Source organism: Monodelphis domestica, chromosome 7 (genome assembly GCF_027887165.1).
Source record: "Monodelphis domestica isolate mMonDom1 chromosome 7, mMonDom1.pri, whole genome shotgun sequence".
In the NCBI taxonomy this organism is placed as follows: Eukaryota; Metazoa; Chordata; class Mammalia; order Didelphimorphia; family Didelphidae; genus Monodelphis; species Monodelphis domestica.
Genome location: NC_077233.1, coordinates 42,850,444 through 42,878,099, shown reverse-complemented (window position 1 = coordinate 42,878,099; position 27,656 = coordinate 42,850,444). Strand labels below are relative to the sequence as shown.

General features: G+C 34.0%; 1 protein-coding gene across 14 annotated transcripts in view; it reads right to left on the bottom strand.

Annotated features, from left to right (window-relative positions):
• LOC100619412 (contactin-4) overlaps positions 1-27,656 on the bottom strand; it is a 1,170,520-nt gene that overhangs the window by 1,097,653 nt on the left and 45,211 nt on the right. For 5 of the 14 annotated variants that reach the window (XM_007500117.3, XM_016424452.2, XM_007500113.3 and 2 more), the window contains exon 2: positions 17,778-17,832. The exons of the other annotated variants lie outside the window; for them this stretch is intronic. The gene's annotated coding sequence lies outside the window, so the exon portion shown is untranslated. The remainder of the gene's footprint in view (positions 1-17,777; positions 17,833-27,656) is intronic. 14 annotated transcript variants of the gene reach the window in all.

The following is a 27,656-nucleotide window of genomic DNA, read 5'->3' as shown; positions in this document are numbered from 1 at the left end:
GATTCTAGTGTACTGGTGGTCCAAGTGTCATACTGCCTGATCTTAAGATTTCTAAGTTAAAATGAGGCCCAGATACCAGTCTAGGTCAATAGGTAATGAAGTTAAGCTTCATCTAAGGAGAACAATGAGTGTTAGAACCAGATGGTGCCATCATATGAGATATGTCAAAGTAGACAGAGAGCTCAAGGGTGTGTTAATAGAAACAATAAGCAATAAAAATTTCCAGCATAGTGAGGTAGGGTCCTCCTGTTCTTTCAAGGACAACCTGAAGCTGAGGGTAGTAATCATTAAAGGTTATGTAAACAAAAGTACTTTTTTATTCAATAAGTCAGGAGTTTCATTTTTCTTCATTTCTGGTTTAAAGATATGAACTTTTTGAATTTGTAGCAGAAGGGGGTGTGAAGGAGGCAATAGCAAGGCCTTTAAATAACATCTTGAAAATCACATCAGAAATTTATTTAACCAGGATATACTAAACAGACACATTATACTAAGTATTTTTCTTGGTGCTAGAGCTACAGAAATGACAATGACAATAACTATTCTTAGTATTACTACTACTATTACTACTTTTTTGGATAATGCAAGTTTTATTTTTTATATTTTTCCAGATTACATGTAGATATCATTTCCTGAAATTTTGCAATCCACATTCTCTCCCTCTCTCACATCCTTTGTACCTCCTTAAAAGAGGAGGGAATATGAAATATATTGTGCGTGTTATATAATATATCATTATGTTTATCATATTGTGAAAAAAGATATATATTGCTTATATTAAAGAAAAACTCAAGGAGGAAATAAAGTGAAGAATGGTATGCTTCAATCTATATTTATGTTCCATCAGTTATTTCTATATTGATAGATAGCCTTTTCTATCAAGAGTCTCTTGGAGTTTTCCTGGATCCTTGCATTGCTAAAAATAATTCATTCGCACTTGATCATCTTACATTTTTGCTGTTATTGTGTACAACATTCCTCTGGTTCTGCGTATTTCACTTTTAATCACTTCATGTAAGTTTTTTGGGTTTTACTATTACTAAAAATGATTCCTATCCTCTGGGAAGTTATGTTCCATTTAAATTGGAATGAAGGGGATTAGGATTTCATTTAAAGATAGAGATTTTAGAAGCAAGAGAAACTACTTGCTAACTGAAAGCCCTTTAATTGGACATAAGAAAGGAAAGCAAATGCCTATATACCTAGAAAGATAAACAAATAACAGATAACTTGACTTAAACCGTAAATCTAAGTTAGTTTGTCCTTAGACAAGATGGAAATAAGCAGACTAAAGAGATAAGATTATTTATACAAGATATGGGGAGAAGGGGTTAACGGGTTAAGAAAAACTAAGGTCTAGTTTTCTATATACTTACAATGAATAAATAGTAAACTCTTAGGAGTTAAATAATTCAACATTTTTCCTGTTCTGTTTTTTGCTCTATATACTTATAGTTATACTAATTTTAATATACCTATTTCCTCTATAAATGCGATAGTGGATCAGGCAAAACAGGGGAGATAAGAAGAAATCAGGATAATAATAGAATGACAATAATAAATAGCTAACATTTATGTAGTGTTTTAGGGTTTGAAAATTGCTTTATATTGATAAAATCATCAGGGGAAGTTTGTGAGTGAGCGTATGGATATTTTGATAGAAGAAGAGAAGGTACTCTGGATTGGATGGCAGAAGGTTCATGACAGCACAGTTATGTTTAATTTTCCTACAGATTTCAGATCGCTGGTATGTGTATTGTGCCTCCTAGAAATAAACAACTTTGCGGTTTTAAATATATTTTAGTTTAAATGCCCATGTGTGTTGTTTTACCTCATATAATAAAATCTTTGAGGATGGATTGTTTTGTTATCTGTCTCTGAACATCCAGCAACATAATATACACTTCTTGGCATCCAGCAGGCACTTAATAAATACTTATAGATTACCTACTTTTTCACATATGCTGAATCACAGGTTTGGTAAGGGTCAGGGATGTTTTTTTGGGGGGTTACAATGTAGTCTGGGGATTGGCAAGAGAGCAGATAAAGTTTACAGGATCCAGAATAAGACAAAATAAGGCACTTTAAAAGAGAAAAAGAGAGGCCACAATTTCTTCTGGATAGTTTCCACTTTTCAATTGGAAAACAATAAGAAATTGACTAAAACTGAAAGAGAGGTGAATTTTTAACTATTTGGAAATTAATCATCTAAGATTTTAATTTCTGTAGTAGGTCATTGTCTATTTCTGCACTGGTGAAGATGTGGCACATGTGCAGAGCTAGCACTCCAGCACTGCTCAGCTCCCCCTCTTCCCAGGACCTGAGGACATTTTTTATGCCTCTGTCCAGCCTCCCAAAGCAAGCACTTTCTCTCTTAGCTCTCTCCAGTAAAAAGGTGTGGTTGTCTCACATAGACAGCTTGAATTTGCCTTCTGGGCACTCAAACTCATTTATGATTCACCAACTCTAAGCTAGGGTTCCTCTTATTCTTCTGTTGAAAGAAGTTGGTTGATAAATGTTTATTAAATGCCTACTACCAGGACTGCTAGGTGGTACACAAATAATGTGCTCTGTCTGAATTCAGGAATACTCTACTTCCTGACTTCAAATCTTATTCTAGAAATTTACTAGCTGTATAGTCCTTGGCAAATGACTTAAATCTATTTGCTTTAGTTTGCTCTGTTGAATGATCTGGAGAAGGAACTGGCAAACTAGCCCAGTATTTTTGCTAAGAAACCCCAAATAGAGTCACAAAGGAGTCAGACATGACCAATAAAAGACTGAACTAACAACAGAAACAAACAATGCCAATGCTTGGGATACAAAAGAAAAGGAAAGAAAAGGAAAGGAAAGGATCTGTGCCCTCAAAGAGCCTACAGTTAAATGGGGGAAGACAACTCCTGAAGGAAGCTGAAAAGTAAGGGTGAGGGAGGAGAAAAGTAACTAAATGAGGCCCATAATGGAGAAGTTAAGAGGAGTTCAACAGGATCAGGAAGAGATGACTAGCCTGAGCACACTCATTAAATGGCCCTTCTGGGAATTATTTAGTATAGCTTTTCCTCTTCTGAAAAAAGAGAAGGATGGGCCCCAGGAGCAGAGAATACTAAAGAATTATGAATTCCATAGCTGAAGTGATCTTATAGAATAGAGAGATTCCTGAGGCATGATAGAAAAGTCCTACGAGTGTAGTTGACACTGTGAAATGGAAGGATTGTGAAACTCAGCAGGATTCTGAAGGAAAGAAAACAATTTTAGTTTTTCCCTGGAATTCAGCAAGTCTTAGTCACTGTTGGTATTTGTTCAGCAACTAGACATAGTTAAAAGGAGACTCCTGTAATGCAGGTAGAACCTGCCCATTGAGAAAGAACTGCTCTGATATTTCATTGTTTCCTCTGCCAGGAGAATGAATGGGGTAAACTAGAAGTCTAACAACACAAAAGGCACCTGGATTAGATTCTTCTGTTCCTTGCAAATCACAAAGGTTCTTGAGCTGATCTCCTACAGAGAAGGATAAATAAAATATACAAAAAGTCACCAGGCAGTTAGCAAAATCTGTAATGCATTTAAAGCACTTCAGAATCTATACTGGAGAATCAGCATGTATATTTTTGGAGGAAGAAGGGAAGGAATGGGAGGTCCAGTTTAATTGGCATTGAATATTCAGAAATGGTAATGAGCTAAGTATTAGAAGCTCTTAGATGTGTATTTCAGGGGAAATTGCATTTGTCCCTGACCTTTGCTTATTCACTATTTGGTCCACACATAATTAACACATTCATAATATAATATAAATGCCACTTATTGATACTGTCCCAAGGGCACCTAGTTATCTAGAAGGATATGGACACATTAACATTTACTGACTCATTTAGCTTATTTCTCACATGATACTCTTTGTCAAGCCTCATAAAATATGTACAAACTGAATAATCTCACCCTAACACAGGGTGGATAGGACCTGAGACTGAAGAATGGAAAGATGAAAACTGAAGTGTGTTCCTCTTTCCCTAAATATATTCCCACTTGAATCACTGACTTCAGAGCTATCGAACACTTAACCTAGTGCCTGTGAAAATAATACTTGTCTCTTCTTTAGCATCCCAGACTTTCTTGGCATCCCTCATGATAAATTATTCTTATCCAGCCCAAATGCTGAACCTCTGTATTATAAAAGTTAAAATTAATCTCAATAATGAAAATATATTTTAGGAGATTTATTAATGATCATTAAAAATAAAGGAATAATGGGATACAAAAATTAAAAAAAAAACACATGCCCATTGCTGATCAGACAGTTCAAACCCTTGCTTACTACCACCATGCTTGTCATCAAGCCTAAAAGGCTGGGACCCTCCATATCACTGCCTAATATCCCCTTTCTACAGGAAGTACATAATGACAGGAAGTTAGTGGGCTCCTGGAAAATGTACTTGTTTGTTTGTTTTTTTCCAGGGTAACAGATTTTCAATTATATAGTATCTTTATTCTTCTATTTTGCCACTCCACACCTGAGAGAACTCCTGAAAGATGCCTCAGAATTACACAGCACCCTATAGATTCTGTCCGGTTCTGTTTTGAATGGCAATCTTTTCATTCAGCACATATCAGCTTAATACATTTCCTCCAGTGGTCTTTGCAGTCTTCCTCCTCTTTCCTTAAAACCCCAGGAACTTTCTTCTCCTCATTCATAGGATTAAATATTTAAACCTGGAAGATGACATTAATGATCATTGAATTTGACTCTTTCATTTTACAAATGAAGAAATTGAGGCACAGAGAGGCTTATGTGACAAGCCACAGAGCTAGTCTATACCCCACTCTTCATAGCTCCAAGTACAGTGCCTTAGTCACTGTACTAGTCTGCTTCTATTGAAGACTTCAGTCATAGTGGGGAGAGCTTCTTCTTATTACCTAGTCTAAGAATCTGTCCTTTATCTTACCTTTCAGTCTTAAAAAAAAATCTTCCTTAATTTCTAAAGCAAACTTTTCTACCAGTAACACTGCTTTTTAGGTTCTTCTTTTGATAATTACCACTCCCTCTTCTCTTTAGTGTGATTTATCACCATCCTCACATTATCCAAACATATTTAGATTTCCTACCAATATATGGAAAAACAAATTTTGTTCCTTCATTTAAGAAAAAAAATTAGCTAGAGTGGAGCAAAGAGGCAAGAGTACTGATGGATGATGAATAATGGGCAACCAGTGGTGATTATATTTACATATAAAACTTTAGAGTAAACTGTATATCTTATCTCTTCTGACACTCACAATAGCACATACTTATAGGCACTACTATCCCTATTTTATAGCAAAAGAAATTGAGACTCTGAAAGTATGAATAAAATCCAGATTAAGATTTAGCAAAGTAAAAATATAATAATATATAGATACTTTCAATATGTAGTTTTCTAAGTCAACAATGTAGCTACATAGATTCTTATCTATAGTTTAGTGGCTCCATTTTGATTTGAGTTTGATACCACTGGTATAAGTCACTTCCTAAGATCATATCAAAGTAAGAGATAGGATTTTCATCCAGGTCTAATAAATTTTTTGGATGGCCATTATACAACACTGCCTTTTTTTGCAAAAGTCCAATCTTTGTTCTCCCTAATCCCCATTTAAATTTTGAAGGGAATGAAAGGTTTCATTTTTAAAATAATGATTTATTATGAACTTATTAAATTTCAATACAACTTATTAAATTTGCTTCATAACAATTTCTTTTTCACTAAATTAATTCCAATATCTAAGAACTTATAACTTATTAATCATTACCTTTCAATTTTCATTGTGATCACTGGTCCATTTATTCTCCTTCACTGTTAATCTGGTTCTATTTTTGCATTATTTCATACGTCTTTCTTGATTTCATTGTTCTTCATATTTGTCTATCTTAATTATATCAATGCATTCCATTTCATTCAGTCCTTCTTTCCTTCTTTTTATTGCCAAACACTTTAAATAATGCTAAATGTGTATATACCCTTTATCCTCAATTCTATCCATCTATTCTTTCTTAACATCTCACAAACTAGAATCTTACCCCTTCTCAAAGATAGCTATTCAATTTCTTCTAGAGAGGGCTGATGACTTGGTATCAGCCTTCATCACCCTTATTGCTTCTGTGGCACTGGACATATTGGGAACATCATTGAAATCTAGCCTGAAACTTAGGTAGCACTATGCTGTACTCCTTTTCCTCTAATATCTCTGATCTCTTTTCCCTTGTTACTTTTTTGAACATTTTATCCTTTGAACTTACTTACTATCTTCCAAACCATCATCCCTGGCTTTCTTTCCATGTTTCCATAAGAAGCTCATGTATTTCTAAAGTAATAATGGCTATATACATGGGGATAACTTCTGAATCAAGCTCTTTATGCCAGCCTTTTCATCTTTGTGCCAAGACTCAGATTTTCAAGTTTTTATCTAATTGTCTATCTTCCATTACTTCAAATTTCAGAAAGTCAAAAATGAAACTATTTGTTTCCTGTACAAATTAGACATTTTCCCTAATTTTTCTCATTTCTACCATGACACAAATCTTCATGTTCTCATGCTTTCAGTGTCTTTTAGTTATTTACTATTCCATTTTCTCTCATGTTCCATTCCATAGTAAATCTGTAACCAAGACCTTTAGGTTCTAGGAAGAGAACTTGAGCCTTCATTCTAAATATTGATACTACTACCTTGTTGTTTTATCCCTGGATTATTGAAGCAGATTTCTAATTAGTCATCTTGAATCTTATCTTGAATTATTTTCATCTATACTATATTGTTCTGCCATGTCATTTAAAAATACACCTTTATTCATGTTATAACTTTGTTCACGAACCTATAAAAATTATGAAAACTCCAATATCTGATGAGTTCTTAAAATGCTAAATTTCAGATTAAAGCAATATATAAATGTTTGTTATTAGGTATTATTATTTTCCATAATTAGAACATTTATTAAGTATTTTTATGTTTAATATGAAATGTTTAGTGTTGGAGACACAAATGCCAGGAGGCAGGACAACCTCAAGGATTTTACATCGACAGAGTAGATGAAAGGAGCCAAGATAAAGTTAAATATAACACCTATATAAGGAAAAACAGTAAGCAGCAGCAACCTAAACATCAGAATCAGCAACTGTGTCAGCAGGAGAATCTACTGTGCCAGAACCAAGAAGAACTGCTTCTCCCTGAAGAGGACATGTCTAAACTCTTCAAACCTTAGCAACCTGCCAGGATGGACTTACTGCTTATTTCAGGCCAAATTATCACTTACTGGCAGAACATCAAAGAGTTTACTGCACAGAGGTTGGACAAATTCTTCATAGCTCAAGCTTTTCAAGGATATGGCAACTAGAAAGAGAAAACTGTAATATCTGGTATCATAAGCTATTTCCAGAGAAGCTGCTGATATGTACTGTGAGAACACCTGTGAACAGCTCTTTCAAGAAAAAAATAATTAAAAAAAATGATAGATGTCATTTGTTATCATTGGCTCATTTTGATAGTAAAATTGTTTTTGCAAAAATAAAATTTGTTTTTAACATTCAAAAAAAGAAGAAATACATAAAAGCATCTAGAAAGTAAAGGCACATTGAGGATATCCCACCAGTAAGCAGCTCTGTGGCAGTGAAAGGGAGTTCAGAGAATGAGAAATGGGTTGAATAGTGAAGTAAGCATGGCCTGAATACTTCACAACATGGCAGTTTAAACTAAGGATTCAAAGAGAGGATTAAGGGCTAAGTTCACCTTTCTGATCATCTGTTAACATCTGATTTCTAAAACTTCATTTTGACATGGAAGTGACTCTGAGCTCAAAAGCTATAATAATAGAGTCAAATTCTTATAGGTCCTACTTTAATGGAAAGCTATGCGAATGGACACATGTCTGTCTGGAACTCTCATCTAGGCATCAGTTTCAAGAAACTTCAGACACAATTTATAGCAACTAAGTTATTACCATTAGCTTCCATGAATTATAATTGTACCTATGAAGATACAGATACTTAAAAATACATTTTGGTTTCGGACATGTTCATGAAATTATACTCTTGTGAAATAGTGATATATTCTGCTCTAAAAATTATCAATTAATTCTTCATGGAGAAAAACTCTAAATTGTTAGATATTTCTGCAGTTCATACACATTCCCTAATTTTAGGAATAAGATCAACCATAGGGGATAAATTGATCCCAATTAAACTAGTAAACATTTAATAAACATCTACTCTTTCCAGATATTAAACTGAGAAATTGAGCACACAAAGACCAAATGAAAAATAATTCCTTGCCTTCAAGGAACTTAGATAATCTATTGATGTGATATAGCAAAAAAACTACACATATGATATTTTGAAGTGGAGGGAGATTATTACAAATAATTAAAAGAAAGCCTGTTAAAACTATCACAACTAATAAAAATGGTTTTCCAGATGATTTTTCTGGAGAAAAATACACAAAATACAAAATACATGATTTTTTTTCTATTAAGAAAACCACAAACACTAGTTCATCTATGAAAATTTGTAGTGGTAAAATATTTAATTATTTCAAGGATTTTTTATTCCATCAATATACAAATATTTCTACAAATATAGACTTCAACTCCTAACCCTATTTTTAGAAAATGGTCTCCTTTATTAGATGGCTCACTTAGTCATTATTTGAGCTGAAAATGCATTGCATTTGGCCAACATAGTGAGGTCTCTCTGACCTTAGGTAAGTTATTTCACTTATAAGAGATATCCAGTCCATTCCTAGGCCCATCATGAGGCCTCCAAAATTTGATTATGTCTTCCACAGCTTCCATTTTTATGAGATATACTTTTAAAATCCATGGTGACCTATAGACTATGATAGTTTCAGAAATGAATTTGTCAAGAAGTAAAATGCCATCCAAAAATTGGACAGAATTTAATGGGAATAGCTATGCAGTGCTTTATAAATGCTCCACTTGTATCAATTATATATTTAATAAGATTCTTAGCAATTATAACATAATATATAGAAGTCTGGCCTCAGAATCAGGAAGATCTTGGGTCAAGTGTTACCTCTAAAATACACTGGCTATATAGCTAGGGGGGCAAATTATTTTACTTCTTATATTCCAGGCCAAGGATGTCAAACTCAAATAGTTGATCCCTGAAGGATTTATATTGATGTAGAAAATCACAAATTGACTCTATCTGTACTCTATTGCATTAAAAATATTTTGTTAAACATTTCCCAATTGGTCCCAATAAAACAGAGGTAAAGTAACTGGCTTGAGGTCAAAAAGGTAATACATTTCTGAAACTGTATTTTGACACAGATTTTCCTGATCTATGCACCACCCCTCAACATTATGCTTTAATATCAGATAATAAAAGTGCTGCATAATAAGGTCTAATTTATCATGATTATCTCAGTAGTGTGAAGATAAGATTAACTCTCCCCTTGCTTATTTTTAGTTAAAAAAATCAAGAACTTAAAGTACCCCTACTTGACACTAAGTAAGAGAGTTTGCAAATCTCTAAAGTAAGCTCTCACCTCCAAATGTCACTGCCCCAACTTGGGCAGTGCTAGGCAAATTTAAAGACTACAATTGGTTCCCATCATGAAAACTGCTTTTAAAAAGGCCAGCCTGAGGACTAATCATTCTCTCTGCATTGGTGAGCCAAACTGGAGAATGAGACTCTTTCCCTGGATCCTGCATCAGCTTGAGTTTGTGAGTGAAGTGATTCCTTCCTTGGTTTTTCAGTGAGGAGACCCTCTATGCTCACTAGAGCTTTGGTAGGACACTCCTTTCAGTGTAAGTTCTGGTGAGGTTCTTGGTGGTCTTAGCCTCCTGTGCACTGAAGGTTCTTGAGGGATTCTTCAGCATCTCCTGGCTGTTTGGATTTTGGCTTCCTAATTAGGACTTTGGATTCTGGTGAGATTACTTTCAGTTTTGCATTTGTGGTCTGGAGACATTAGGATTAAATTTAGGGTATTTGTAGCTAGGAAGTGCTTTCTGTCTCTTTATTTACATTTTCCCACTATTACTCTTTCCATCTCTTTGTAAATTAAGCTAATAGAAGCCATTTTGACTTAAGTGGAAATATTTTTTTTAAATCAGTGACAACAATATAAATTTAGAACTTTCATATTAGCATAAAAACCAAAATTAAAATTCTTATAAGATAATATAATTGTCAAAAGAAACAAAAACAAATTTAATCACAGTTGCATCTATATTTACAAATGTAATCATCTAAAATTGAGTTTTTTCAAGGGCTATCAGTTAACACTCTTTCAAATTTCATGGCCTATTGTTCTCAGTTAGCATATGTTCTGAGAGAAAAACATCATGATGTCACACCCACACCACCATAATTTTTCTCTCTTTCACATGAATCCATTTAGTTAGTCAGACCAATTCCTTTTGTTTTCTCAATTTAATCCAACCCCATACATTTTAATTCCTCTAATATTTATTTCCCAATCTATCTATAGAACTAATAGCTCCACTGCATTTTTCTTTTCTGATTTGGAATATTTTTATTGACACAAACCAATTAATTGCAAAACTGCTGCTTTTGAGGTCTTAAAAGCTTATGAATGAATGCTCTATCCCAATACCTTTTGGTGTCTTTTGCCTCTAGTATGCCTTCCAAAGTTACAGTGGCAACATAAAAACATTCTTCTAAATTGCATCGTACTTTCAAGTTGATCTCTGATTTAAACAAGATGCTCTCTTTTAATGGAGAAGAAATAGTTAATAATAGGAAGTTCTTAAATTTAAATTTGAAACTGCCAACCCATCCATCCTCTTTTTTCTCATAAATGAAATCAACTTCCTCCCTAGAACTAAAATAATGTCTGCCACTCTCCAGGGACAGAGTAAAAAAAGTTCTAAGTGTTGTTTATATGTAATGGTCACAAAGTTTAATTCTGAGGTAAAATATGAATACATATTTACATGGATGGAAAATGGCATACAAACCATAATTATTTCATCAATGTAGGGAACTGTTGGTGTGGAAACTCCTTTCTGGGGCACAAATCAGGAATGTGTTCTGAACTTAGTCTTAGAGAGTTGCCTACAACAATGGTGTCAAACATCCCATCTGCCAGTCACATCCAGCCCATTATATTCCCAACTCTGCCCAAGCCAGATTAAGATAGAGTTTTCATATCATTTTAATGCGTTTATATATGAATAAAAATAAATACAAAAATATGTATGTTTTTTTTTAAATCACTCTGTGGAATCAAGGACTCTCATATATGGATAAGTGGCCCCATTTCTCTTTGAGTTTGAAACCACCAGCCTAGAGCAGAGATATCGAACTCCTTCCAGAGATAAAGATTTTTACCTCAATATCCTGATTTATAAAGGAGATATATAATAGCTACCACTTCCCAGGGTGATTATGAGGATTGCTTTGTTGTACCATGCTTGGCACAGTGCCTGGCACATAGCAAGATTTCTATAAATGTTAATAAATGTAAGCAGTCTAAATTGGTCTTGAATGTAATTGTCACAGAATGCCAAAAGTGATAAATGGTATGATTTTCTAAGTAAGATAATTTGGAAATGTATTTGACAGAATTGTTGTCACCTGACTGGTAATGTTTTATCTCAGGTTTTAAATATATTATATTATATATGATTATTGTGTTTCTAATTTTTCTTATGGTATGAAATCTGAAAAAAATTATTACATATGAAATGTTTATAGGGAACTAATTTCTCTTGTAATCTGAATGCTACTTGATTATGAACTGAGCTGGTAAAATATAGTAAAGTTGTTTAAAAACTATTAAGTATTAAATGAAGTACATTTGTTTTAAAGTGGATAATAATAAAACTTACTGTTGGGAGCAAATTAGCAGAGAACCACTAAATTATCCTTATCTGTGAAATTTCTTGGAACTTTCTACATGGGGAAGGCCATAAAATCCCAACATCCATGATGACAGCATGTGATAATATTCTAAGTACTAAAGTTTGAGAAACTAGGATCTCTCTAAGCCAAAGTAGGGATATTTAGAAACTTACTTATAATAAAGGATGAGTTGCATCTCATATTGATTAATTAATTGATTAAAATCACTTATGAAAAATTATGCAATTGTATCTGTTAATAGTATTTAAGTTACTTCTTTGAGACAACGTCATAACAATACATTGTAGATTCAGAGATCTCATTCTTGTTTTAGGGATGAACAGGCAACATAGATTGATTCTGAAGTTACATTACTAAATAAATTCCTATTTGGATGTAACTACTTGGTTTCTTTATTCTTTTTTAAAAATAAGGAAGGAAAGAAAGAGGAAGGATGGAAAAAAGGAAGGAATAAAAGAAGGAAGAATAGAGAAAGATATAGGGGATGGGTGCATTCCAAGACCACCCAAGATAATGTCGCATATGTTACAGCATAGGGACTGTTTTCAGGAAAATGGCAGATGAATGGTTTACCATGTGTTTGGGGACAACCTTTTTTCCACTGATGCTAAAGCCAGAATCACAAATATCTTTAATACAGCACAACTCAGCAATAGCTTTGGCCTTTGCCACATTCATATCTAGAGGGGAAAGTGACTCCTTCGTGACTAGCTGATGAAAATATGAAGGAAGGGGGATTGTTCCTAGGACCTTCCTCTCTCTATCCTTACACTGAGGCCATGCAAGGCAATAACCTTTGGTCTTTTCCTTTGTCCCTTTCTTTTATAGGTGAAAGGAGTGGAGTTTCTATTATGGTCTCAAATTATGACTCATAAGGCTCCTAGAGTCCAAGAATCCAGGTAGCATATTGGATATATTTGGAAATGGAACCAAATTGGGTCCCATTCATTTTCTCTCCACTGTGCTTCTGAAACTCTGGGTATTTAAGTAGATAGAATACAAAAAGAGTCAGAAATATATGAGTTCAAATACAGCTTCAGACACTCAGTAGCTGTATAATACTGAGTAAGTCACTTAATCTCTAATTAATTTTTCTCATTGATAAGATGGGAGTAACAATAGCACCAACACCATCAGGTTCTTATGAAGATAAAATAAATTAATATACTGGAACAAAAAGAAAGGAAGAGGAGAAGGAAGAGAAAGAAGAGGGAGGAAATGAAATTTAACAATTAATTAACACTTTAACAATTAAGTAACTTGTGGTCTGCTTACAGTCATCACACACTGAGGAACATGAATCAGGGCTTCAGGATAGGAGCAATCTTCCAAGTTTTGAAATTGTACCTCCTAGGAATAATGCTATATAGGAATTCAGTTAAATTGTAACTCCCATTCTCCTTTCACCCCACACAATTTAGTAGAGATTGTTTGCCCAAAGTTTGTCGAAAGTATCTATCACAAGATAGTAGTTCAAAAGCCATTATCAAAGTTAGGAAGACAATGTCTTAAATCCTGGCCTCACTGACTTCTAAATCTTTTAACCTGAGATATTCATTGTCTATATGAGCCTAGAAAAATTATTTAACTTTATCTCCTTAACACTCTAATCATGGTAAGTTTCAGAAGAGTTGCTGATCTCTTCAGGGAAGTTTCATCATCAAGGATTTCCTTTCTATGTGAAAAACCGAGGTCTGCTAACATATGTGTGTGTATGTATGTATGTATGTATATACATATATATATATATACATATATATATATATATATGCTGGTGTATATTTCCATTTACTGAAAAACCATGACATAGGTATTAATTTAATACAGCTATTTGAAATAGCAATCTTAAGAACAATACAATAATATTCTACCTGTATTTCTGTTTCTTACTTCCTGCTATCTCCTCAATTCTTGTGTTCATTTTCTAAAATTTTCCTTAATTTAATTTTATTTTGAAAATAAAAATTTTGGGGGTCTCCCATGGTTGTGGGGGTCTCTGAATGACACGGTATCCAGTTATCTATATTCTGATGGATTAGTGGGAGCAAGACAAGTGGGCAGAGTTTTAAAGTGACAAGGGTCAGTATTACAATGCCAAAAATGTCACTGTCTTTACTTTCAAATTTTCCTAAATGCATTATGATTGCCTCCATGTGATGAATGTATAGGTCTATTTCTAATGAATAGCATAAGGGTGACATACATCCAAGCATATAAAGAATGACACTTGGGTTAATTCTGTGAAGTGACAAGAGAAATCAGATTTTAGTTGCAGGTCAGAAATCCTCATCTCCTTTCTCCTACTACATTCCCACACTACAGAAGGAGAAGTGAACTTGACAATATGTAAGTCACTCTGGGAAAATCAGGAAAACAAGCCAAAACTAATCTGTAAAACACCTACATTGCCTCCCTCAACTCAGTCATTTCCCAGCCATAGCTAGACATGAGCCATCAGACTTGACTTTGACTCTGTTTTTAACAGTCTTTTATAACAATGACAACAAAAACATGGTGCATACACTTTGGAGGGCAGTGGCTTTTACATTTCACAGTTATGTATGTAAAACAAGATATGCTGGCATATAAAATAGTGCCTATTGCAAGCAAATGTACTGATTTAACAGGTGACCAAGAAGAGGTATGGGCAGGTTTTGACCCAATAATAACAGATGCTACTTCAGCTTTCTTTATGTGCTAATTCTTTAATCTATATAATAGGAGATGGGAGGATTATCACTAAAATGAATCAACAATATTCAATGGTGCATTCATTCTTCTTCTATTTTAAAATGAGAGCAGTAGCTCTGTATAGGAGATGAGATGGCACAGAGAACAGAGTACTTAGAAGAGTCAAGAAAGAGTAAGGTCAAATACTCATTTGGATACTTCCTTAATTGGTTATCAGATTGGTTATTTAAGGAAAATGGAAATAAAAACTAAGCCAAACTCACAGAGGTCTTGTAATGATCAAAATATTTGTAAATTTTATGAATATTTTTTATAATTTTGTAAATTTTATAAATAAAAGCTGTTAGATACAAATAAATATCTATGCAGATATCTATTATTTATCTTTCTATCTATCCGTATATAGATCTATATAAGGATATCTAGATATAGATCTAGCTATAATCTCTGCATATATAATATATCATATATATGTATCTATGTATACATATACACATTGGGAAATATACATAAATATATGCATATGTACATATATGGAAATAGAAAGATCCATTAGTATGAAGACTGAATCTCCTAAGATAGTTGCATAAACCAAAATTTGTACTTTTCAGAGTAATGATTATGTAAAATTTTGTGATTAGTCCCAAGTCAATGGAAATATTCAGTTTAAGTTTGAATAATGCAAGCACTTCAGCAGATTAATTATTCACACTTATCAGGATCTAGATTAAATAAATATTACCTACTATTATTTCTAGATAGTCTCTAAAGTCCCTTCTACTTCTAAATCCTGTTTTCCTATGGTTTTAGAGATTCTCTGTATAACTATAGACAAACTGAAATGGTATTTGAGATTAAATTCCTAGTGTGTTAACGTACAGAATAATTCATACTTAAAAATTTTTTTTTGTAGTTTGAAATTGTGGGAATTGTGGACTTTGAGAAATACGCTAAGGAGATCTGAGGGCTAATACACCAGCACAGTGGTGGTTTGGTACAGGGGAAAGAGAATTGAATTTGGAATGAGTATCTAGGCCCAAATTTCATATTTAACAACCTATGTAATTCTTAGTTTAGTTACTTGACCTCTTTGGGCCAGTGTCTCTTCATCTATAAAATAAACGTTGGAATATATGATCTCTAAGGTCCTTTACATCTATAAACCTATGATTTGTAAGATGTTTCAATCAGATACATAAGCCAGAATTCTTAAATTTTTTTTGTATCAAAATGTTAACATTTGGCAAAGATTATGAACGCCTTCTTAAAATAACATATTAAAATAGATAATTTAAAAATACTCAACTCTAAAGGAACACAAATTTATTAAAATATAGTTAACAAATTTTAAAAATAGGTTCATAGACACCAGATTAAATACTGTGATTTAGAGGCTGTGATGAAAGAAGCCTATATGTTTCTTTCTGAGTTTGAGAGGCTGTGACTTCAAACAGTGTTTTCTCTCCTTACAGAGTAGTGCATCCTGATTTGTACAGAGAAAGAAAAAAATTTTACTTCATTTTCTCTTCCATGCCCTATACAATATTTTGGGTTCCTATTCTCTCTTCCTAACCTTACACCACCTGCTAAGAAAGAAATCTGCAGTAGAATTGGGTAAGAGGAGGGCATTTCTTTCTTCTGCTCAGATACTATTTCACTTGAAAATTAAAATCTTCAGTAGGGTAAATAATAAATTAATAGTGTTAATATAGACATGATGTTTCTTTCAGTAAAAACAAAATGAAATTTTGGAGAAGGGCTACCTATCCTTTCTTACCACAGGCCAACTCAACTCTAACACATCCCCTCCTGCTGCCTAGAAATCATCTCCAGCCTGTACTGCTTTGCACCACTTTTTGATTGATTCTAACTAGAAATATGCTTCCACAGTAGCTGCCTGCCAGTTGCATAAGAGGTAAGCAACCAATTGATAGTGCTTACTAGAGAACCATCCCTCCCTTCCTATGATAACTCTGATGCCTTGCAATGGTAATGGATTCAATATTCCCATTCATTATACTCAACTGAATAGAAAGAACCTTAAACCACTATGAATGAATGCATGGATGAAAAATGGTGATAAATTCATAAAATTCATACATGTCCAAAGCACTATGATTATCATTGGGGATACAAATAGAATGCATAACCCCTGCTCTTATGGAGGGAGTCAACACAAAAAGTAGCTTTTAGCTTCAAATCAGTTGGCAAGGTCTCATGGTCCTTTGAAGTCAGGGGCAAAACAGATGTTAAAGCCTCTTGACTCTGATCTAAGTAATGAGAAGAGTTTGTCTCAGGAGTTTCATAAACTTTTTGCCTCCTGTCATGCTTTCTAAAAATCAGTATACTCCAGGCTCTTCTAATATTTATGCTATATCCCTCCCCTGTTCTCATCTTTTTATGTTCCATTTGAAAGGTGGCCATGATTGCCTAGGATTTTTTTTTTGGTGGGGATGGGGTGGTTGTTTCAGTCTTGGAGCTGTTTCCTAATTCCCTAGTTTGTGAGGTGCCTTAGTATCTTAGTATCTTTCCATTTCCAGTCCTGACTCCTCTGCTATTTTCTCAGCCCTGGGAGTCTCTAGTTAAATCTCTCACCTGCCTTGCCTTGTAGAACAAATAAAGACCCACTGATTACATCACTGAATGATTGATCGAATTTGGTGAAGTATCTTATAAGCTTCATTCTCTCAGACTTGGGTACACAGATAAAAAAAACAAAAAAAAAAACAAAAAAAACTAAAACATAATCTCAACTTTACTAGAAAATTTGAAGTCTCCAATGTAGTGGGTTATTAAGGACAATCTTGGCTTTTAACCTCTTAAATATTTGAAATTAATATAAAAATAATGGCTTTGCTGTGGTGTGGAATGGCAGGGTGGGAATAAGTCTGCCTGGATTTTGAAACACCAAAATTATACTGATGTTTTCCACAGCAAAAATGACTACTTGAAACAAAAACTTTATTCACAGGTGTTCCTAAACACACACACACACACACACACACACACACACACACACACACACACACACACACAAACAGGACTAACATTCCTCAAAATGAAAAAAAAAGATGAGAAAATATTGGATCCCTAGAAAATGAATAGGGATCATGAAACTCTGAGCTGCTAGTAAACTCAAACTTACAAAGCAGCACCATATATAATAGAGGTACAGACACCAGACTACTCAGAAGGAAAGAGGGGAGGACTGACCTTGAGATCAATGCCTTATGGAATGCAGGCACAAAGCATAGCCACATAGTTGAATCTAGTTGGGAGAGAAAGAAGAAAAGGAGTTAAGGTTTCCATGCTTTCTTTCTGTGCCTTGCCTGTTCAGAGGCGAACAGAAAGAAGTAAAACACATTCTGACTGCCTGACAATTGCAGTAATAAAGAAGGCAGCCTTGTGCGACAGCAACAAAAACTTGAAAGCCACAGGAAAACTTGACCCTAAAATTCTCTCTTAACATCTTTTATTAAATGCCTGAAAGTGAATCTACATTTTCCTAAAATGGGCTTAATCTTTTACTTAAAAGTCCTTTGGCACAGAGAGCTCTCCATGGTGCTGAATTGGTAGAAGGAGCAAATAACTAGAAAAAGAATTGTGCCACATTTCAAAAAGAAAGGTGTCAAGACAGGCAGAGACCCTGACTTTTGCTACACTAAGAAAAAAAAAAAACACCAAATACAAAAATGATGAAGGGAAACTGATGAGGGACAGAACCCTAGTAGAACTGCTTTAAAGTTTATAAAGAGCTTTACAAATATTATTTTACCATCAATCAATCAGTACTCATTAAGAAAAGAAAGAAAGGCTTACTCTATAAATTTCCTCATATATGCATATAGGTAAACTGAGACAGTCAAGGTTTAAGTTATTTTACCAGGATCTCAAAGTTAGTAGGTGACTAAGGTGGCATTTCAACTCATATCTTCCTGGAGACCAAGTGCTTCATCCAACCCACTCCAGAAAATAGGTAATATCTAAAGCTCGTTAGGTAACTGTAATAAATGCTGCTCCTGATAGCTAGTATTTACATAGTATTTTAATGTTTGCCAATTCTTAATATTAACAGAAATTGTTCTCAAAACAACTTGATAAAGTATGTTTGGTAATTATTTCCATTTTGCAAATGAGAAAACTGAGGCTCAAAAGATGTAAGACACTTTCCTGGGATCACACATCTAGAAAGTTTATCAGACCAGACTTGAATTCAGGTATTTATATCTTGAGACCCAGTATGCCATCTAGGAACATACTTGCCCTTTCTTCCCTTGCCTCCTTCTTCATGACCACCTAAGCATTCAAGATAAAATGTATAGGTAACAAATAGGCCAATTATTTCTCAGATTTATGGGAGAATTTTGGACTCCTACATAGAAATCTTTCAGCCTTCTAAAGAGCACCAGAAATATATTGATACATTGAATCTCAAAATAGTTTAATGTAAATTGTCCAGGATACAAAATATTGGGGTTATATGATTTTTGTTTTTTCATTTGAGATGCTTTATAAATTGTCCTTACAATTACTGATGCAATTATCCTCAGAGTGAACACTAAGTATACTTCTCTACACATCTATGTGGGCAATGCAGCAGGATCAAGTGGCCCAAGGCTTTCAGACCAGGAGACCTGAGTTGGCTTTTGCCTCTATGGCTTAATGGTTTGTAACTTAAGGCATTTCTGGATAGTTATTCTTCACCACAAGTTCCATATTCACAAAGTTAGGAAGATTGTCAGGGGTTTTAAAATTGCCAGAAAGAATGATCTACAAATAATCAGACCCATGATGAGAGAACATTTATAGGAAATACAAGTATGGCATATCTGTATGTTATTAAAAGCTCCATGCTGCATAAAGCACGTCAATTTAGTTATCAGTTTGAGACAGCAATCTAATGTAGATGAGTGAGAGGTGACCTTCAGAAGACTCAGTGAACATTATCTGAACTGTCAGTCTTCAAATATGACATAACCTCATGGAAATAAAATGAAACCAGAACATAACCTGCATATTTGAGCTGTCCCATAGCCAGACTGAATTTGTAGTAGAGTGGAAGTTCTTATTTCTACATTTAAATAATAATATCCAGGAATTAAAGAGTGGATCAAAGTCACCATCCTGGTTTAGTCCATGATTACCTCTTACCTGGACTATTTCCTTCTCATTAATCTCCCTATCTTAAATCCCTCACTATATAATTTGATTCTCTACACAGATGCAGAGATGATGAACTTAAACTATAGGCCTGCCCTTGTCACTCTCTCTACTCAATAAACACCAATAGCTCCTTCTTACATGATATAAAAAATAAATTATTTTTCATTGGATTTAAGGCATCATACTACCTATATCCTCCCTTCCTGTCTCAACTTCTTACATTTTACAAGCTGCTTTTGCTTAATTTTAATCTCTGTGCAAATTATAAAAATGATGATTATATTACAAATTTTAAAATAGATCTACTAGGGTTCTGGCCCCCATCAAGCTCCCTGCATCATTATTTAATTTTAATTCTTATATTAGTAATGATGAGAGTGATGATGATGATGATTATGATGATGATAACAATAAAATAATAACAATAGCTAAATGCTTCAGTGGATAGAATTCTGGGTCTGGAGTCAGGAAGACCTAAATTCAAATCTGGTCTCAGACACTAGGTATGTAACTGTGAACAAGTCACTTAATCTCTCTTTGCCTAGAAGGTAGCTAGATCATTCAGTGAATAATTACCTGGTCTAGAAGACTGGAGGTTAATTCTGCAGTCAGGAAATTATTATTTATGTGACAATATTAGTTATATGACTCTGGGGAAATGATTTAAAATCAGTTTACCTTAATTCTCTGGGGTAGGAAATAGTAAACTGTTCTAGTATCTTTGTGAAGAAAAGTCCATGGGTAACATGGTCCATGGAGGTTAGAAAGAATCTAACATGTCTGAACAACAAGAATAATAATGATAATAATAATAAATTATATTTATTACTGCTTTTAAGTTTGCAAAATGCTTTAGAGATATTATCTCATTTCATCATCACAACAACAATAAGCTGTCATTATTTTCTCAATACAGAAGAAGAAATGGAGGAAGTTAGAGATCAAATGTCTGCCCAGAGGTTGGGGATGGATTAGGACTCAGATCTTTCTGAAAAGAAGTCCATTCCTCTCTCCACTGTGCTATTAAGTTCCCTGTACTACAACCCTGTAATGTTCTTCCATACACATTCCCCCTGCTAGAATAGTTTCCTTTTTTAATACTCAACTCAAGTGCCTTGTCCTCTAGGAGACTGTTCCAGGTCTCCCTAACTGCTATTGACATTCCTTCAGATTACCTTCTACTTACTCAGTTTTTATCACATCTGTTCTGTGTTGACTCCTCCATTGGAATATGAGCTCCATGAGGACAGTGTTTTTGTTTTTGCTTTGTATATATGTTTCAGACATAGATAGTAGTTGATATGTGTAAGTTAATTGATAATGTCATTGGATTCTGCACTGATCAGAAAATAGCTATATATTGCATTCAGTTGTGGGCACCAGAGTATAGGCAAAAAAATGTTGCTAAGCTAGAGAGCATAAAGGTAAGGGCAATTAAAATAGTAAAAGGTCTCAAGGACATGTTATATAAAGATCCCTTGAAAGAATTGGGAATGTTTAGCCTAGAGAAGACTTAGGGAATAGAGAGTAGGATAGCTGTCATCATGCATATGCTAGGCTGTCCCAAGGATGAAAGATTGAACTTGTTTTGTTTGGCCCCATGGGTAGAAATGTGAGCAGTGGGTAGAAATCACAAAGAGCAAATTTTGGCTTAACATCAGGAAAAAAAAACTTCCAAAAATTAAAACTCCCTTAAAATGTAATAGGTTGCTGCAAGAATAGACAGTTTTTAATTGGCTGGATGACCACTTTGGGGGTATTTGAGGATTTTTTTTTCAGATTTTTTTTCAGATTTTCAGATTTCAGAGTGCTTAATACAGCTTGACCATTAGAAAACCCTGGATTAGGATGAAAAAAAGGAAGAAACTATGAAATTCTTACAAAAAGCAGAGGTCACAGTGACATTGTCAGTTATTTTAAATAAACTATGTCCAAATGCTGATTAGATAATGCATAGCTCAGACTCATAGAAACCAGGGTCTATTGGTTCTTTTGTGTTCCCAAGCATTAGCTAGAGCCTTCAAAAGTCATCAGATTCTATACCTGATTGTTGCAATAAAAGGAATCATTGATGAGAGCCTTCTAGCAATTTAGAGAGCCTTATAATAGAGACACTCATCCTATTCTCCCCTTTGGAAGCATTGACCTTTTTTACTTTTTATGTAATTAAACAAGGATTAAGAGGGTCATGTAAATGACTGTGACTTTGCCCACTAACAATTCTTCTGATATAATTTTGAATTATGGTAAATGTGAATACATCCCACTACCCTATGAAAATAAGGTTCCTCTGTGGTCAGGGACTATGTCTTACTTCATCCTTACAATATTCTCAAAAATAAGGAAATGAACTACATAGAATCAGTGATTATTTTTTTTTTAATTTTAGAAAGTTTGTAAAGCTCTCAACTGTCACAATTACTTAAAGCCACATTGGCAAACATATGGCATATATCCTTGAGGGGGCTATTCCCTTCTCCCTCTCCATTTGAGGAAATTTCTCCCATCAACTGCCCCTCTGCCCAGTATCCCAATGGGAGAGCTTCCTTCCTTCGCTCTCTGGGTAACATAGGGGGCTCACAGACAGTGTGAGGGTTTTAGTTTGTGCACTCAGTCTCTAAAAGGTTCAATATCACTGGACTATAAATTCTAAACAAAACAACCTAAAACTATAACTGTTAGTAAATTATATCTCCTGCTATGATGAGCAATTAGGTGCTTCAGAGAATAAAGAACCAGGCCTAGAGATGGGAGATCCTGGGTTCAAATTTGACCTCAGACATTTCCTACCTTGAGTAAGTCATTTAATCCACATTGCTTAGCCCTTATGGCTCATCTGCTTTAGTTGGAAAGTAAGGACTTTAAACAAAAACAAACAAATAATGTTACCTACTACAAAACACAAATTGTTTTCAATTAAATCATTTATTTCCATATTCCTTCTCAATTGTCACTTGAGAGAAATGAAAATATATACATACACACACATACAAAATTGAGGGGCAGGTAGAACTTGGGATAAAAAAAAGTTCAAATCTTACTTGTCATACTCACTGTGTCCATCAACAACATAAGGATATACTCTGTGCTAGGTACTTTATTAAGAGCTGAGCAAATAAAGAAAGTTAAAAAAACATAGCCCATATGCTGAATGAGGTTACAGTAGCTGAGTTGATGAAAGAAAAAGGAAACAACTATATGCACCAAGATATAAACACTATCTATGGGAACAAGTCTCTGAAAGAAGGAACTGTTATTAAAGGAGACCAGGAAATGCCTTTTCCAGAAGGTTGGATTAGTTTTCTTATTTATAAACTGATGATGTGATTAATAACAATAATGAATGAATAAAATGATGATTATCATAACTTGTAGGAATATTTATGGAATAAATACACTCTACAAAGCAATATTAAAGGCTAACAATGCCTCAGAGGCATTCAAGGAAGATATAAGTAAGAGGAAGTACATTTTTGGCAAGGGATACAGCCAGTGAAAATGCAAAGTTTGGGGAGATGGAAAGGCATAGATGTAAGGAAAAGGAAAAAAAAATCCAGTCCCTTCTTTGTGTTCTTCAGTTTACTTATTTACAAAAATAAGTAAATAGAGTAATAAAAATAATGGCTATGACAATGATGATATGATGATGATCACAACAAAGTTACAGAAATGCTTCTGGAACAGAAACCACTTCACAGAGCAACATAAAAACTCAACAAGTATATAATGATGCAATTATCAAATACAACCAATATTGTTTTACCCCCAAATCAAACCTATGAAATAGCTAAGATCCAAGTATGGAACCCCAAAACTTTCGTATGCTACATCCATAGGAACATAATTAATGATATGATGATAATGAAACAAAGAATAAATTGCAGAGTCTTGTAGAATTCTTTATAAAACAAAGGCATTTGTGACAGTCATGTAGAACCAGGTCATAGCCATGAGATATTGCATAAAGTTTATGCTAAGATAATTTAACTTAATGATTGTTGTAGATTGGGCAAGGACATGGTAGAAATGATGTAACACATTATACAGTACCTGACACAATAAATATTTATTGCCTAATGGATTCTTATCCTGTTTGCAAAAATTTAGTACATACTGGTACATACTGAGTACTTAGAAATATACAATCAGATGGCTGGAATTGCATACCAGAACTAACTTACATAAACTAATAGAAAATCCTTATAGTATACATGTGCACAAGCCATCATTGAGGATTCACCAAATAAACCCAAACTATACAGGAGTAATAGAATTTTCATAGACAAAGTAGTTGCCTGGATACAGTAGTGACCCACAAAAAATCCAGTAGAATGTTTTAAAATAGATATTACCAGATATAATACTTACAAACTTGCATCAATGTCAAATCAAAAGCTCTCAAAATACAGTCCTAATAGAACAAAAAGCAAAAGCATGTAGGAGCAGGATAATGTACATAACATCCACTATCATCTTGTCTGCTAATAATGTTGCCCAGAAGATGCTGTCTATGAGCCTACAGAAATGCATTTATATCCCAGGAGTTTTCTTCAACTACAAAAAGCCATTGTTTTATCCACCTGCCCAATAGTCTGTTGAACATTAAAAATAAAAGAGCACTAATACAATAGTGACTAGTCCCTAGACTATTTCTATCTAATATACAGTGATTATAGCAGAAAATGAGAATGTTAAAGTGTAATTGATATAGTAACCCAAACCTTCCAAAGGAATTTACATGTAGAAACATTCCTCTCTCAACTAGCAGTGTCCTGAGGTAAGTAATATAGCTCTTATAATCAGATAACTGAGGTTCAGAGACACCAAGGGGATTTCCCAAGGTTACACAGATATAGCAAAAGATTGATGACTATGAAGATTCCTTTCAGCTCTGCCAAGCTAAGATTTCATGGGACTTGGGCCATCTCATGTACTTGGTTCAGTGCATGTCTCCTGTTGGAAATGTGTTCCTCGGAAGCACTTTTTCTTATTCCCTATGGCAGTTAAACAGCCCAAGTGGCCATTTCAGCATGTAGTTCATTTGAAAGAAGACTGAAATCATAAGATCTTTTATTGGGAAGGTTAATATAAACTTAACTAGAACATTACACAATGTGCCAAGATAATATATTGAAGGGACATTTCACATCTACTTTAATCACAGTCAGATGACCCCAGACAAGAAGTGAGAATTCATGGGACCTGGAATTTTATTTGTTGATAGATAGGTTTTATAGCTAGAGTATTTGTCTTGGTTAGATCCGAACCTGAGTATAATCTCCCTGAGTTCTTTGATTCAATGAGTAGAGATATTTTAGCAATGCTTTTGTCCCTTTTCATGAAAATAATTTATGATATCTCATTCACTTTTTAAAATATATATATATATATACATATATACACACATACATAAGTATATTTGCATCTTAGTAATTACTGGAAGTAAATTGAGCAAAAGGAAGCTTAGTACTTAGTCCTACAAAACAATCTAAATGTTCTTACTTTATTCTGTTTTCTACTTCATCATTCTTTTGTTAATCTTATCAGTTCCTATAATTTCAAAGATCATCCTTTACTCTATGACTTTCAGAACTACTCTAATATTTCTCCTGACTCCAGCCTCCCATCTCTAACTGCAGTGGCATGAAATAGCACTTATATAGCACTACTTTATGCCAGGTACTGGGATAAGCACTTTACAAATATTCGCTCATCTATATCTCATAACAACCCAAGGAAGTGGGGACTATTATTATATTCATTTTACAGATTGAAGAAAATGAGACAGAGTTTCAGTGACTTGTCCAAAGTCACACAGTAAGTATCTGAGGCTCAATTTGAACCCAGATCTTTCTGATTCTAGGTTTTAGGGCTTTATCCACTATGATATATAGCTGCCATATTAGAAATTGTCCATTAAAATTAGGACATTAATGCACTATTTGTGGAGTTGTGAACTGATCCAAACATTCTGGAGAACAAATTGGACCTATGCCCCAAAAGCCATAACATTATGCATACATATAATTGAAAAAAATCAAATAAACACAGAAAAGAAGTACCAATTAGAAATCTTGAACTGGGTGTCCCCTACAAATCTTAAATTCAATATATCCAAAACTGAACTCATCTTTCCCTCCAAACTTTCCTGTCTTTGTATGTTTTTCATTAATTTTGAGGGTGCCTCCACTTTCCTAATCATTCAGGCTCACAACCTATGATATTATACTCAGTGCCTCACTCTCACTTGTATCCTATATTCAAATCACTTGTCAAGTTCTGCTACTTCTACTTTAAAATTATATATAAATTATATACCTATAATTATATATATTTACACCATATATGTGTATGTATTTATCTATGTATCCCCTTCCCTCCTCTGACAGCATTCTACTAAAGGTCATCACCTCACACTTGAACTATTTCAATAACCTTTTGTTTAGTCTCCCTGCTCTACATCTCTCCCAAGTCAATTCAATTCAGTTAAAATTGATATTCCTGAAATTCAAGTCTGACTACATCAATTGGGTACCCATTTTAGTGGGTGCCTATTACCTCTAGGATCAAATAAATAAAACTCCTGTTTTGTTGTTTAAGACCTTTATAACCTAGACTTTTTTTTTTACCTTTTTAGGCATTTTGCCCTTTGCCTTGATATTCTTAGAACAAAACTTTTATGTTCCAACTTTGGGCATTTTCACTGGCTGTCTAGAATTGTCTTGAATATTCTCTCTCATTTCTGCATCCTATTTTTCTTCCAGGATCAAGGAATCTTCCACTTTCTGATAAAAGACTTCCCCTGTCCTTCTCTCTTAGACTACCTCCTATTTATCCTATCTCTTAACTTGTTTGCATATAATTCTTTAAATGTTTTTTCTCCCATTAGACTGAACTCATGGTCAAAAGAGATTTTGTTTTGTCCTTTTCTTATATCATAAGAACTTAGAATAGTGCCTTGCATATAGTAGGTACTTAACTAATGCTAGTTGACTGACTAAATGCCAAATACTTCTTATCTTATGCATACAGGATAAGAGAAATGCAGAAATTCTCAGAATGACCTCCCTTATCACCTTTCCCTATACACAGCTGCTTTCAAGACTCAACTCAAATAACTTCAGGACAATTTCTCTGACATCTCCAGTTGTTTGTGCACTCTACTCTCTCACAGTTGGAAATTCTTTTCATATAATTTGAATTTGTCTATTTGTTCTCAGTTCCTACCTGTTTCCCTTTCTTGCTCTCAGAGTAGAAGTTCCTGGAGGACCAGGGCTCTAATTTTTTTTTTACTTTAAATTCTTAACACTTCATACAGTCTTATACATAGTAAAAATTTACTAAATGCTGCTGAATTGAACAGAAGCAAGGAGACTTATTCTAAGAAATACTGGCTAACAGTTGATGTGTCTTTATATACATGTAGGGCTCACCTTTCTTACTTAACAACTTAAAAACTACCCACTTCATGAGAAAGCCAATTTTTATTTTTTTTTAATTATCACATATTCACTGACTGTATTTGTATTGATTTTTAGGCAACAAAATTTGTTTAAATTTTCAACATAATATAGCCTTAGAAAGTATAAGTATTTTGAACAATAATTACAATGCGAATAGATGTATGGTACCTACTGATATAACCAAGAAGAGCTAAAAATAGCTCTAATTTCAGTCAAGAGTTCTGAACTTTGAGTCTATATCCATCCATATCATCTTTGGACATATTTTAAAAATTCTTTAAAATTATATATTTTTTTCAATAGACTCCAAATGAAATTTTGCGTTGTCTTTAATTTTTTTAAAACATTATTCTGAAAAAGAGGCAATAGGCTTCCACAGACTGCCAAAAAAAGTCCTTAGCACAAAAAAAAAATAGTTAAAACCTTCAGGTCTAAATACATTTTAAAGAGACAGAAATTTTAAGGA